Source organism: Ambystoma mexicanum, chromosome 2p (genome assembly GCF_040938575.1).
Source record: "Ambystoma mexicanum isolate Mex_15411 chromosome 2p, UKY_AmexF1_1, whole genome shotgun sequence".
Classification (NCBI taxonomy): domain Eukaryota; kingdom Metazoa; phylum Chordata; class Amphibia; order Caudata; family Ambystomatidae; genus Ambystoma; species Ambystoma mexicanum.
In genome coordinates this window covers 89,008,059-89,023,063 of record NC_090923.1, presented here as the reverse complement: position 1 = coordinate 89,023,063, position 15,005 = coordinate 89,008,059, and the positions used below count along the sequence as shown (strand labels likewise).

Here is a 15,005-nt window from a genome sequence, read left to right as displayed (position 1 = left end):
AATGTCCCATGGAAGAGGCGGATTATAGTTCTGCCCATCTTGAAATACACTTGTTGGACGAAGCGATGTAGCTTCCGGAGGGCCGGACGTCCCGTAAGCCACACCTCTCTTCACTTGCGTCATGTACGCGTTAGCTTCACAGCATTCTCTCTCTCTCTACCAGCTGATCACAGCGGAGTGCGTCCAAGTCAGCGAAATCTTTCCTTTCCGTCGCGCTGATAGGCCCCGCCTCCTCAGGCTTCGGTCAGTAACACAGGTCCTCGTCAGTTTCTCAGATGATCGCCGCGACGGGAAGCTAGCAATTTCTTTTCTTCTTATTTACTAAATGAAATGTTTTGGCGCAACAGCACAACTTTTCTCTCTGCTTCCTCAACAATATTAACATAGCAGGTTCATCAAACAGGAATCTTACATCATTCTCTCCCTTCTTATATTACGACAGAGCTTCATTAATAAGCCCACTGGTAACAGACATTTGCTTCCTCACCTGGTTCAGTTGATTCCTGGCAACCAAAAACAATGCACATTAAAGGAAAGCACCTAGCCACGTACTGATACATGCACCATTGAAGTTCCCACTTGTCCATCAACTAAGCACCGCCCCCTTAATGTTATCCTTTCTTCTTTTGCCTGCCCTGAAGCCTGTTATTGCTGGAGACCTCCTTGAGATTAAACCCTTCACAGGAATTGGCACAGAAATGAGAATTCTCCATAACACTCGTCCCCCCCAGATTAAGGGACAGGAGGATTTAATCCACTCCTGGATGAATCTCTTATTCCAGTCGGTCATACTTTCTGGAGAGATCATCAGCATTTTGGTGATTACACCCTGACCTGTGTTCTATGATAAAATCAAACCCTTGGAGGCTGATTGACCATCTCAACAATTTTGAATTCTCAGTCTTGTACAGCTTGTACTTTGCTAGGCAATGGCCTTACTTTACCTGCTCCTACCTCATGTCCAAGGTAGGCCACTTTACTCTGACCAATTTGACATTTACTAGCGTTTATGGTCAGATGGGCCTGCAAAACATATCCTAGGTTGTGAAGATGCTCTTCCCGAGTGGGGCTGAAAATTACAATGTCATCCAAGTATGCCATGCAGAGGTACTCTAAAACATTCAGAACTTGATTCACCATCCTCTGTAATGTAGCAGGTGCATTTTTGAGTCCAACAGGCATAATCTTAAACTGGTATAGGCCTCCTGGAGTGGAAAATGCAGTTTTCCTCTTGGCATGGTCTGTCAGAGCTATTTGCCAATAGCCTGAGGTCAGGTCATATGTACTGAGGAATTTGGCTGAGCCATGTTTATCCACCAGCTCATCTGTCCTGGGTAAAGTTGTGGTGAATGCATTAAGAGCTCTATAGTCCACACAGAATTTCAACTCTTTGGGTCCTGCTTCTGGCACTAGTACAACTGGACTAGCCCATGTACTTGCAGATGGCTTAATAACCCCAAGATCAAACATCTTTTTGACCTCTTCTTTTATGTGGGTTCTGACATTCTGTAACCCCTGCTTTTGACAGGGACACTGTCACTAGTGAGAATATCATGCTGGCCCTAAGGGGACAAAACTGGTGTCAGTGAAAACAGGGAGGCAAACTGATTCACCAGAGCCTTGCACTACTCCTGTAGTTGCAGAGTCAAATCTGAAGAGAGTTTCACTCCTTCAATTGTCTCATCTGAAGGTTGTTCGCTGAGTAGATCAGGGAGAGGCTCACCCTCCTCCTCCGCTTGATCAGAGGCTAGAAGCAAAGCTCCTAGTTCTGGTCTGGAAACATAAGCCTTCAGATGGTTAGTGGGATGAGACCCTAGGGGCTCCTTGAGATTGCCCACGTCCACTAAATAATTGACCTCTCCAAGTTTACCAACAATCCTGAAGGGTACAATCCATTTGTCCTGTAAGGCCCTCTGCCTTGTAGGTACCATAACCAAGACTAGCTTCGTCTGGAGTAAACACCATGTTGGCCTTCTGGTCATGCCAGTGTGTGACCAGAGCCTGACCTGCATTCAGGATTTCTGAAGCTTCTGTCATGATCAGTGCCATCCACTTCCTGAGGCCTAGCACATAGTCAGTGACTCACTGGCTGTAGAGAAGGTGCACTCTCCAACCCTTCCTTGATCAGGGCCGAAGGACCTCTGACTGGATGACCATAAAGAAGTTTAAAGGGGCTGAACCCGACCCCTGCTTGAGGAAGGCATGGCAGTAGAAAGTCCCCCTTTCTTCTAAGGGGTTCTGTAACGCTCACCTGATTCCCGCAGAGGCGCCGGTCTTGACTGGGTGAATGCCGTATCTTCAAAGGTGATGTGTAACACACGGTTGGCTCTTTGGGCTGGACCTCTGTGCACTGTATGTCTGACTCGAAGAGTAAGATGTCTGCAGATAGAAAATATGGGATTAATGAACTGGGGTTATTGGGTGCCTCTCTCCTTCCCTTTCTCGTCTCCTGTAGAACCCCAAAGGTTAACACCCTCACCTTAGGTAAGTGAACGCCGAACTCTCCATCTGCCTCGGGGCAGGGTGCCGTAACCAGTTTCTTCACTGGATAAGGGTGCAGGCCTCTTGACCTCAGAGGACTGCTGTCCGTCGTTAACTGCACGAACGGTAAGTTCTGGGCACTTCAAATGTCTTAAAAGTCTTTTGTAATGATATCTCTTGTTTTGCAGGGTTCCGGCGATGGCGGATGGCGGGCTGATGAGAGTTGAGGATCGAACCCGCGTGAGGAATAGAAGCGCCTGGAAGCACGTAAGTAAGCGCTTGTAGCCTGCTTCACGATGCGCACTAACTGTCCCTTTTATCTTGCAGGTACAAGTTCGGAACTTTAGAGAAGCTGAAGGGTGCTGGAATACCCACTGGATTCGGCGTGGGAAGGAGTAATGGCACGTGAGTAATAAAGTTGCCCAATGTCTTTAAACGCACCTTCTTTTGTCTTCCAGATGCGGGATGCAGCGCCGAAGGCCTCCGGAGCGTGCAAAGAGCTGGTAAGCTTTTGTCTTTCAGATGCCGGAATGCAGTGCGAAGACCTCCGGAGCATGCGAAGAGTAGGTAAGCCTTTGTCTTTCAGATGCCGGAATGCAGCGCGAGGCGTTGGTGACAGCCGATGGACCAGGTAAGAGATGCGCTGCCACTGAAGACCGTAGTGCTAACCTGTTCTTTCTTTGTCTTTACAGGTGCTGCTGAAGACTGGATTCCAGGATGGTAAGCCTTTGTTCCCTTAGGCCCAGGATCAGAAGCAGAAGACACGATGAGCGCTCTGCTGCAGAGAATGCAGAATAACGCAAAGCAAGATTCATCCATCGGGTGTGGTTTAAATAGCCTCCTGTAGTGCTTAGGTGTCTCCTTCCACAGCCACGCCTAGGTAAGAAAAGAGTTCCTGCTTTCTAGAAGAGTTCCAGTGTTCTGAACCTAGGGAGTGGCTCCTGCCCCACCCAACAGGAAAAGTAGTCCCAAACAGAAGAGGATCAGGGGTTCAACTGGCAGGTAAGTAAGCAGCATGGTCTGCTGCAGGTAAGTCCACCCAAGTATTATGAGCCCGGCGCTTCCAGCGCTGGGACTGGGCATCTTTATGAGCCTGGTGCCACTGGCGCCACGACAGGGTCCAAAAGGTCCCAATTGGGACTGGCTGGCACTCGGAACCGGGGTTATGGGTCTGCTTCCAAGGGAGTCGGGCAAGTTCTGATCTTTTGGAAGCAGAGATCATGACAGGTTCCTCCAAAGCACCTATCATGCTCTTCATAGTATGGTTAAACCTCTCCACCAACCTATTGGTTTGGGGATGGTAGGCTGTTGAGAACTTGTAGGTCACTCCACAGTTCTTCCACATGGTCTGCATGTAGTGGGACATAACGTTGGATCCACTGTCAGAGATGACTTCCTTGGGAAAACCTACCGTGGTAAAGATACCAAAGAGGGCCTTAGCCACTGCCTGAGCAGTACCAGTCCTCATAGGTATGGCCTCAGGATACCTGGTAGCATGGTCTACCACAACCAATATAAATTGGTTTCCTGAGGAAGTTGGAGGGTGTAATGGGCCAACAATGCTAATCCCCACCCTCTCAAAAGGGACTCCCACCACAGGGAGGGGCACCAAAGGTGCCACATTCTTGGGCCCACTCTTGCCAGAAGTCTGACAAGTGTGGCAGTGCCTACAGAATTTATCTACATCCGCCCGTTTCTTGGGCCAGTAGAAGTACAGAGATAGCCTCTCTTTGGTCCTCTTGAAACTAAAGTGGCCAGCCAAAGGAATCTCATGTGCTAACTGTAGGAACTGTTGTCCCATCTCCTGGACACTACCAGTCTCCTGTAGTACCCTGGGGTAGATTCATTAGGTTCACTGTAAAGTAGGCCATCCCCCCTGTAGAGCCTATGCTTCCCTGGCTCTTGCCCTTCCACCTGGGAAGCCGTCTACTGGTGCAGACCTTCTAGAGAGGCACACTCTCTTTGTCCTCTGCTGAAGTCTGCCCTAGATGGCCCACCTTCTGCAAGTAAGGTCTGCAGCTCAGGATATTCTCTAGGATCCACCTCTCCAATGCATGGAAGGTTTTTTCCAGCTCTGTGTCACCAGTAGCTGTCTCCACAGTCTGGTTGGTCTTCCCACTCAGCCTCAGCTGCGAAAGGGGTCACTGGGGTGACCTGGGACAGTCCTCTCGGGGATGTCCTTATCCTATGAACAGGTTTATGTTTGAGAACTTTCTTTTTCCCAGAGACCTTGGAGTTCTCCTTTGTCTCTTTCTTTTTCTTAGGAAGTGAAGGGTGGCCTTCCTGTGGACTGGAGGTATTGGAAATCTCCTCAACCTCAAAACGAGTCTCTCAATGTTGCCTTTCTGGCCAATCTAGTTTGCTCCTGCTTCTTTTTGCTGGGAGGCCTGTGGGTACTAGATACAACTCCAAGAGCTTTGAAATCATTTCCCAACAGGACTCTCCCTGGTACTTCTGTACACCAACAGGAACTCTAGCAGTCATATTATTGCACTGGATGAGAGCTTGCAGAAAAGGAACCATTTGGCTAGGGCCTCCTGCAGGTTTAGTGGGACCTTTGGGTGCCTTAGCTGCATCCTCATGTTTGAAAAAGCTTTCATCTACCACTTTAATGCTTGCCCCACTGTCTCTGATGGCAGAGGCTTCCTGACCATTCACAAGAACACTGTCCTTATAATAATCTTTTGTGGTATCTGGTATGTAGTTATAGACATCAACATTCTATTGTTCCCACAGTCCCCGGACACTAAAGATACTGGCTTTAACTCCAATGGGGCCTTCAGCCAATAGATGAAAGGGTGCACTTGCCATTTGTGCTTCTCCCTCTGGGATGAAGGCTGATGAGGCGGTGTGTATCTCTGAAGGTTTACCCTTACACCTGGGATCCCCTTTTACATGGTCTACATACCCACATACAAAACATTTCCCAAATGTTCTCTGGAATAGGGATTTCTGTTGACCAGAGGATTCACTAGACCTACCAGGATTTCCATGGAATTTACCCTTGCTAGGTTTGTGGCCCTCTTTTGGATGGTTGGAATTAGAATTCTCTTTCCCTTCTTTCTTGTGCTGCTTCCCCTCTTCCTTCTTGTGAGTTGCCCCAGAGTCCTTGTAAGTGGGCGTGTTGACTACCCATAAATCAGCTGCCTGTGCTAGCCTTTTAGGGTGAATTTCTTTTGATTGTACCACGTGCTGTCTCATCTCAGGAGAGCAGGCATCAAAAATAGATTCTAGCAAAAAAAGATTTCCCATTCCTTCAAAGGGGTGCACTCTGTACCCCTTAACTCAATCATCTAGGTTTTCCAAACATTCACATACCCAGGTAGCCCAAGGGATACCATCAGTCTTTTTGAGGGTCCTAATACTGGGAAGGAGTTTTCCCAAACCTGGCTATTAATGCCAGGTTCATCGATTCCAAATCCTTTCGCTCACTGGTACCCAATTCCATCACAGCATCACAGCCATTCAACGGGGGCCTAGATTGAAACGTACCAAGCCAATCCAACACATCAAGTTTAGGTTCATACATACTCACTGCTTCTTTGGGCAGGCGAGGCCTCTTGTGACTAGTAGACCTAGAAGTCCCTGAAAGAGAAACAGAATCAAGGGACATCTTTCTCATATCCATTTCATGTTGCATCTCTCTTTCTCTTAGTTTCACCTCTTGATGTATGGCTTCAGCTTGGACATTTAGTTTCTTGATTTCCAACTCTAATTTTAGTCTCTCAAGCTAAATGTATTCTGGGCTTAGATTTGGACCTTGTGGGGGTCCCAATGAGAAGAGACTGGGGTACAAGTGCAAGCCGATGGTTCTTGGTCCTCTGTTTGAGTTTTTCAGCCCTCTAAGTATAGCTAGGTAGTTGTTGCACCCGGCTATACCTGTGGGCCGCAAATCGGGTTCCCCCATACTAAACCCATTTCTTTTTGGTTCTTTAAGTGTATATTGATAATACGCATTGTTGGAAACCAACCAATTTGGTCTTGCCCTGAAAATTCAATCTAGCCTGCTAAATTCAACTCTCCAGGCATTCAGAGTATAGCAGGGCCAATAACTAGCCTTTTGCTATAACTAGGGGATCAAACAAGTGGTGAAAATATTTTGTTATACCTATGCTGGACAAATGTTGAAAAGTTCTCGGGTATATGAATGTAAATATTTTCTACGGTTTCCATACATGCTGTACAATGTTTCTTGTACACTTTGATACTAACTAACCAATTTTATGATTATTGAACCATTGAAATACTTAATTTTTTGTTAAACTGGTTTGATGTCTGACTGTCCTTTGTCCATTTTCATAAAAACAAGTCAGTCATTTATGTTGTCTTGTCAAAAGAGATTAATATGAACAATGAATAAATTGAACAAAATCATTATTAATACAAGAATGAGGGATTCGTGCCTTATTTTGTCACATGTGGTGACTTGATTGTGTATTGATAAAGATATTTGGCTTACTACTTGAAGCACAATTTCCTAACAATTTGAACACAAACTATTTAGACACCCCAACATAAGGGTAGTGCTATGAACAATATCTGTGGGTGGAAACCTTTTTGCTTTCTACAAGTGCAGGCTGTGGCACAGGGGATCTCCCTTCTGTAGACTCCTCTACCTCCTCTGGCTCTTCTTTCAGATTGGAGTTTGACTCTAAACTAGCATCCTCATCATTATCGTCCACATTACTTGGGTGAGTAGGGGTTACAGGCCTACTACCCAAACTTTGGTGATTTAACCACCTTACAATCAATTCACATTTTTTTCCTTTCAGGGTCCGACCCCTGGTCTATTGTTAGGACAATCAGGGCTGCCTCATTAGAGTTATCCATATTTGGCATGTTACAATTGCTTAACTGTTTGGTGGAGCTTAGCCTTGTGGCTGGTTTAGTTGTGCACAAGTACAGCAAATAGTCAGTGTAACCACTCTACGCCAATCCCACCGCCTGCCACCAGTGTTAGGTAAGAATTGATGTAGTAACACTGTGTGAGACTACACAACACAACACTTATCTGCTTGGTATTAGGTAACCCACCTATTGCTATAGATATGTACTACACAAGTTGGTACTGTGAAGCCTGCCAAAGGCAAAACGAAGAAAGGGCTCAAGTCTGCCTCGACGCACAGAGTAAAACCCAAGAAAGATCTCACAAACAGAAAATGACAAAAAAAGAAGACTGGGGCCATTTTGAATCAATGGTCACCCATGGGTGCTATACTGCAGCTGAGGGTTCAGCCTGCTGTAGTAAAGCAGAATGGTAGGAAAACTAAACCGCTGCTACCAGCCATTTAAAGTAGTGAGGGTAACATAAAAAATGCTACATGTGAAAGTAGGATAATGGACTACTAGGTAAACCCCTAGCACCCGAAATAAGATGGTGTGTGCTTGGACCTACAAAGAGAAAAGGTAAGTTAAGTCAATTTCACTTTACTATTCTTGGGAATAGTATTTCACACAATAAAAGGTATTTAAACCCTATGAGACATCTAAAGGATTGCTCAGTGACACTGCACCTAAGGTGCTGTGTGTCACCATACACAAAGTAGATGCCTATGGAGTTTGACAGACTCCAAAAACAGAATAAACATATCATCGAAATCTGGTCAAAAAACATGAGAGGGTGAGAAAAAGGTCTCGCTCACCACAGGGTTAAAATGAAAAAGTCCTAAAGTCCAGCAAGGCATCTCAAAGGATGAAGGGAATTTGCACTGAAGTGAGAATTCTCCCTAACAACGCTGAAGGCCAAAGACATTACCCCTTTCACCTTAAGATGTATTTAATTAGAATGTGAGGGTCAGAATAGTGAATTGGACACAGGACGGTTTTGTTTTGGACATCCTGACACTGAAAGATCTTTAGATTTTGATTTAGGTAGGGAAATACCTCTAGCACAGGGACAGTGAGGCCTTTCCCCAACCCTTTATTTTCATCAATAAATGTCTTTAGCCAAAACCATGTCTCAAGTGTGTCCTACTTTCATTCCTGACCCTTCACAGTATTTAGGCGCAAGATTGTGTATTTGTGGATACACCTAAAAATCAGGCTAATCATTTTTAAATCGATCCCTTCTTAAACACCCAGCCAGTTGAGGGATCTACACAGCAGTGAAATTGCAGTGACTTTAGATTCTTTGAAAATAAGTAGAACTGCTGCATTCCGGGCCCTCTGCAGCCGTGACATTTGGACTTTGGGAATGCCTGCTAGCATGCTATTCCCATAGTCGTGTTGTGAGTTGATTATTGTCCCAACCATGATTGAATGGTCTTTTTGTGGGAGGAATGGGAGAGCAAGGCGCAACAACCTAAGGGCATAACACACTGATTGCACCATGGCTCCAACCTGTTGCTCACTGCCGAGATCAGATTGCCAGATGCAATCCAGGTTCTTGATTTTGTGGGCCGAAAAGCGAGTTTAGATCCCAATAAACAAAGTGGCAGCAGGGATTTGGATCTCTTTGCTATGAGCAGTTTGGGTCTAAGTAGAATTACCTCTGTTTTGCTTGGGTTCAATTGGAGTCGATTACTGGTACATCCAATGCCTCACCTCTTCTATGCATTGTATTCTATTGTATTAGGACTTTGCTGACTTATGACTTTCAGGTCAATCTGAATGTCGGCAGCAAATGAGTGGAAACTCAGATCATATTTCCTCAAGGCACTCATAAGGGGTTTGAGGTAGAGATTGAAGAAACTGGGCGAGAGAGAGGAATCTTGGTAGACACCAGAATTCATTTGTATTGCTCTGAATAATGTGCTGCAAATTTCACACATTGAAAACGGTTAGACAAGAATTGGCTATGTGATATGTGCAAAACCAGGGGTCTGACTCTGAAAGGAAAAACATGTGAATTGATTGTAAGGTGGTTAAATCACCAATGTTTTGATAGTAGGCCTGAATAATGTGCTGCAAATTTCACACATTGAAAACAGTTAGACAAGAATTAGCTAAACCAGCAAAAGGAGTGGTCAGAGACGCCCGCCACTGACACAAGACGAGACAGTTGGATATCATGATCCACTTTGTCGAAGGCAGCCGATAGATCCAGCATCACCAATAATGTCAAGTCACCACTATCGGCCAGCTACAGTACATCGTCCCATACTGCCATAAGTACAGTCTCAGTTACATGTAATGAGCAGAAACCTGACTGAAGGCCATCGAGCAGTAGGTTTAGTTTAGTTTATTCATTTGTAATGCGCACCAGACCCAGGAGTATCAGGGCGCAGCAGTTACAGATAATGCGAAGCTTAGTTAACCGGTTACAGACATGGCAATACAATTAAACAATAGTGCAGTTGAGGAACACAGAGCGGAAAGGGCAGTGCAAAGGACTGTGCATAGACAATCATTACATTATAAGCAGGATACAAAGGCAAGGTTGGAGCAACTGGGATACGGTAGGGTACAGGCAAATATGCTAGAGGGAGTGCAGTGATGCGGGAGTGTAGTCCTACTGGATGGATGTGTATACACAAACATTAAATGTCTTTCGACTGAAGCCAGTTGATGTAACTTAGTCTGAACTTAGGGTAAGATTGATCGTCTCTAATGTGATGAGTTAAGGAGTTCCACAGTTGAGCAGCTTTGACGTTGAAGCTATTTCTACCATCCTTAGAAAGTTTGAATCTAGGGATGGTGATGCAGTTGGAGTTAATAAGTCTTGTGGGTCTGTTGGAGATTTTTCTTTGAAGTCTGTTCATGAGATAGCTAAGTGCAGTGTGGTCCAATGCTTTGTGAGTCAGGGAGGCCGTTTTTAATTGAATTTTATTGAGGGTAGAGAGGCAGTTATTTTAGTGCCTTATTGCCGATATATGTGACCTTTTGGGCACTCCAAGGGCAGCTCTTAATGCATTATTTTGCAAGATTTGAAGTTTTTGGATGATAGATTTGTTGGCCCCAATGTATAATGCATTGCAATAGTCGAGCCTTGATAGGATCAGGGCTCTTGCCAAGGTAATGCAGTTGTCGTCTGAGAGAAAGGCTTTACCAGTTCTGATCCACTTACATGTGTATGCTGTGGCAGAGGCCAGAGAGCTTACTTGTTTGGCTAGGGAGAGGGTAGAATCAAGGTAGAAGCCAAGCGATTTTACTTCCTTAGCCACCTTAATAAGGTTACCGTCTATAATGAAAGATGATTAAGCCTGTCCTAATTTCTTTAGGTTAGTGTGGGTGCCAAGAATGATAAGCTCTGTTTTGTCATCATTCAGACATAGACCGTGAGTGGCCATCCATGCCTGGATGATGAGATACACCCTATTCACCAAGGCCAAATCCTCTCTGTAGTCCCCGGAAAGTGGGAGAAGAATCTGGGTATCATCTGCATAGTTAGTGTAGGTGATACCAAGAAGGTCCAAATCATCAAAGAGGGGCTTGGTAAATATGTTGTATAAGGTGAGGGGGACACAGGACCCATGAGGCACGCCACAGGTGATGAGAATGGGGTCTGCTGCTGCTGAGGGAGAGAAGACCCTCATATTTCTCTTGCTTAAGATGGACTCAATCCAGGTAATAGCATCTTTAGAGAAGTGGCCAGCTGAATCTAGGTGTCTGCATAAGACCTTGTGATCCACAAGGTTGAATGCAGCTGAGAGGTGAAGTAATAGGAGTAAGGCTGATTTCCCCTTGTCTCTCAACTCGTCTACCTGTGCCTTCAGGTCGATAAGGGCAGTCTCAGTTCCATGTTGAGGGCGGAAGCCTGATTGACGTGCTCCAAGGAGTTTATGTTGCTCCAAGTATTTTTGTCTTTGAAGATCAGCAACTTTATCAAGGATCTTTAGCAGAAAGGGGACCGTTGTAATGGGGCGGTAGTTAGTAGGTATAAGTGGATCTAGAGTTTGTTTCTTTAGTAACGGGAGCACCCAGGATTGTTTGAGATTGGATGGGACGGTGCCAGTTCTGAATGAGGCATTGATGAGTTTGGCTATGAAAGGGGCTTGGTCTCTAGCCGCGTCTTTTATGAGCTGAGCAGGGCAGATGTCTCCCTGGCAGTTAGAGTGCTTGAGTGAAAGAATTACTTTCTCTGGCTCAAGGGTAGAGATTTTGTTGAAATTAAACCGGGGGGTCAAGTTAACCAGTGGGTCCTTCGCAAGGAGTGATATTGTGAGGAGGATGGTTAAGGGATGGGTTTTTTTGGGATATTTTATTTTGAAGGGTAGTTATTTTGTTGAAGAGGGCCTGTTGTATGTCAGTGCATCATGTTTTGTCTTTGGTGCAGATATCGGGTGTCCAAAGTGGGTTTTTTTCAACATGTTCCGGCAGTTGGTTAGTGTGAAGAATCCTACGGATCCCTCACTGTATCTCTGCCTAAAGTCTCCTCCCAGGTGGCCAGTGAAAGGCAGACGCTTCCTGATCCTAAACCTAGATGTGATGTACTGCGGTAGATCTCTGGGGAGGATACGAGGTCCAGGGTGCTGAGGGGATTCCGTCGGATGAGACACAGTATTTTTCCTCTCAAAGGAAGAACCTTTCTTTCTTACCAAAAGAGGTAATGGCTTATTGTCATTATAATGTCCCTGACCCACATATAAGATCTAAGCTTATGGACACAAGTATTATAAAATATAAACAAGCATTACCAATGGAAAGACCTTTTTGTATAGTCCAAACTTAACACCCTCCTTACTTCCAAGGGTATACTGTAAGGGAATCAGGAAATGCTGTCTTAAATAACTAAACTTTCTCTGGAACATCTAATTGCAACGGTTCACTTTTAAATAACTTTGAGGGGAGTAAAGCAAATACCTAAAAGAACTTTTTGTTGTTAGGGATTTCATGCAATAGTCAGGCAATTAATCCCAGCAGCCCACACCTGAAGAAACCTGAGAGGCATAAAAGACACGGTGCGGGCAGGAGGAGAGAGAGGAAGGAGCTGGAACTGTGACTGGATGTGAACAGTAGTAGCAGGGAGATGAAAAAACAAACCAAGGCTGGCATACCAAGCAGAAGTTGGAGAACAAGAGGGATTCCGGAACATGTAAAGAGCAGATTTCACCTGTGTTTTCTGAGAGGGTCCTGTTCCCTCAAACTCTGAAGTGCAGAGACTGCGCAGTGGAAGGCTTGCAGGAGAGAAGCCTTTCCCCCTGTCAGCCTGATTGCGGTGGTTGCCGTGCAGCAAACGTGTTGGAGACTGAGTAGCAGTTGTCAATCCGTGGATCTCAAGAGCAAGAAGGGCTCAACAAACATGTGGTTGGACCGGAGACACCTTCAGAGCAGAAGAGTGTGGGTCCCTACGAAGCCAGATGGAGTAGAAATTGTGGCAGATGTTGTAGAAGCAGAGCAACCCGGAGAGCAAGTGTTTAAGAAGCCTGTGAGTGAGATTTCAAAATGGCCACTGTATAAGGAAGACGTGTTCGAGCACTCTCCGTCTTCAAGCAGATACTTCCACCCGGAGATTGTCCATAAAATACTCTCCAGCCTTTAATAGGCCACCGCAGTGGTCGCTTGCTCTCCCACTCCTACCACAGTGATACAGAGGCCAGCATCGGACTACAGCCAGATAACCCCATACCATGGTATCATGGACCGACCAGGCCCCTGAGCGCAGGTCCCTGCAGCTACACCCCTGGACCAAATAACCTTGGGTGCCCTGGCGGCATCCGGGCGGCACTCTGCATTATCCCTGACGACCAAGGCGGAAGCAACGTTTTACATAAGGTGAGGGACGACTCTATCCACAGCATTGCCGTACCAGCCCCGAGCCCACTTCAGAAGTGAGGACACAGAGCCAAGTAACGGCCTCTCGGGTGCAGTTCAAACGCTACTGCATGCGTGAAATGCCCTGGTGATCAACCAAGCTTTTTATTTGATTCAGAACTATCCGGGGCATACATCAGAAAGGGAGCACTGTGACTAGTAGCGAACACCAAGGTGTGGCAGGCAATCGCAATCAACCATCCGATGTTAGCTGGCCTCTCCATGTGATCCCTCACTGAAACGACTATGGAAATCGGACGCTGCGAACAGCTTTTCTGACCGCTCCTGTCTGCTATCTGCAGCGCAATATATTTGGACACGTGGAACTGCAAACTGCATAGCTTCATCTGCTCCACCTGGAAGGGAACCTGCCTTCCAGGACTAAATCCTGCTCATTACCAACTTCTCACTCATTTGTGTTCCCATATAAGCAGGGGCTGGCCCGGCACCTTATATATAAACGCATAATCTGTTACAGGGTACGTTACGCTGGCACACACATGAGAAGGGGGCTTGACAGTGAAACAATCGGGACCTAAAGGGTGTCCCACAGTGGATCCTGTGTTTGTTACCATATATCTTCATTGGCACAAAAAAAAAAACCTGGGCGCAATCCAGCAATGCAGCTCTAATCCAGGCACAAGGGTGAATTCTTTTTCACGTCAGTTGATGCATGTCGGGGAGCAGAGATAAACAAAACCAAGCTGGGCAACCCATGTCTCAGCAAAAATCTCAAAAATCACTAGATAAACTCTGGGCAAGCAACAAAACCCTCTCTGTGCCAACAGGTACGCCAAAACACCCTTCTTCGCCAACACAACCACGGGTACCCCCAGACATGGTGGCTTCCAGGGAAGACGTCACAAAAAGTTTTCAGGAATATCAGGAGAGGTTCACTTCAAAATTTCAATTGTAATTTACAGCATTCACGGCAAAAATAAGGAACTAAATTGCTGAAGTCAGCAAAGAAATAACATCCTTAGCTGAATAATTTGACCTGAATGAACAAGCCATCCAAACTCTGGATGCTGACTCTAAACAAACCAATGCTGCACTAGATCTATCTAGAATAACACATAATTTAGAACTTCAATATGAAGATCTTGAAAATAGATAATGTCAATCCAACATCCGGATCAGGAATCTCCCAGAAACGATCTTGGACTTAGAACTAAAAGAAGCCACAGTACAGAAATTCGTACATTTCTTGACCGGAGAAGAATCCATTGACATACACCATTGACATGGTTCACAGGGTTGGATAAAAAAGAACCAAACCTGGCTCTTGCTCCCGTGATGTTCTGGCAGCCTGTACATCATATCCTCAAAAATAACTCCTACCTAAGGAGGCGAGGGCCTCAGCGACAATTTCATATAAGGGCGCTGAAATTCAACTATATCAAGATCTTTCCAGGATAACCCTAGAAAAACGCAGAGACCTACAAGATGTGGTGGGAGCCCCCCAAACCAGGGGCATAAGATATAAATGGACTTTTCCTTTTGGACTATCATTTATCCTGGATAGCAGGCAGCATAGAATAAAGACCAGGGAAGCAGGACTGACCTTGCTGCAAATAGAAGAGGACCCTACTGGCGTGCCATTGGAAAACGCTCAACATAATGCTGGAACAAGAAGCACAAAATCCAAGGCTGGGGACTGGCAAATCAGCACACGGCCGAAAAAGAATAGCGGGATCAGATAAAAGAAGATAGGCGTTCAAGACTGAGAGGCCCGATCCCTAAATCATCCTCTTTAAGATAATACCTGGCTAGACTTTATTGGGTGCTTTCTCCAGAATGATCAAACAGACTTTCGGGTTCCCGACACGAAT

General features: G+C 45.6%; 1 protein-coding gene across 2 annotated transcripts in view; it reads left to right on the top strand.

The window, feature by feature from the left end:
* P4HTM (prolyl 4-hydroxylase, transmembrane) overlaps positions 1 to 15,005 on the top strand; it is a 971,989-nt gene that overhangs the window by 276,674 nt on the left and 680,310 nt on the right. The window lies entirely within an intron of this gene.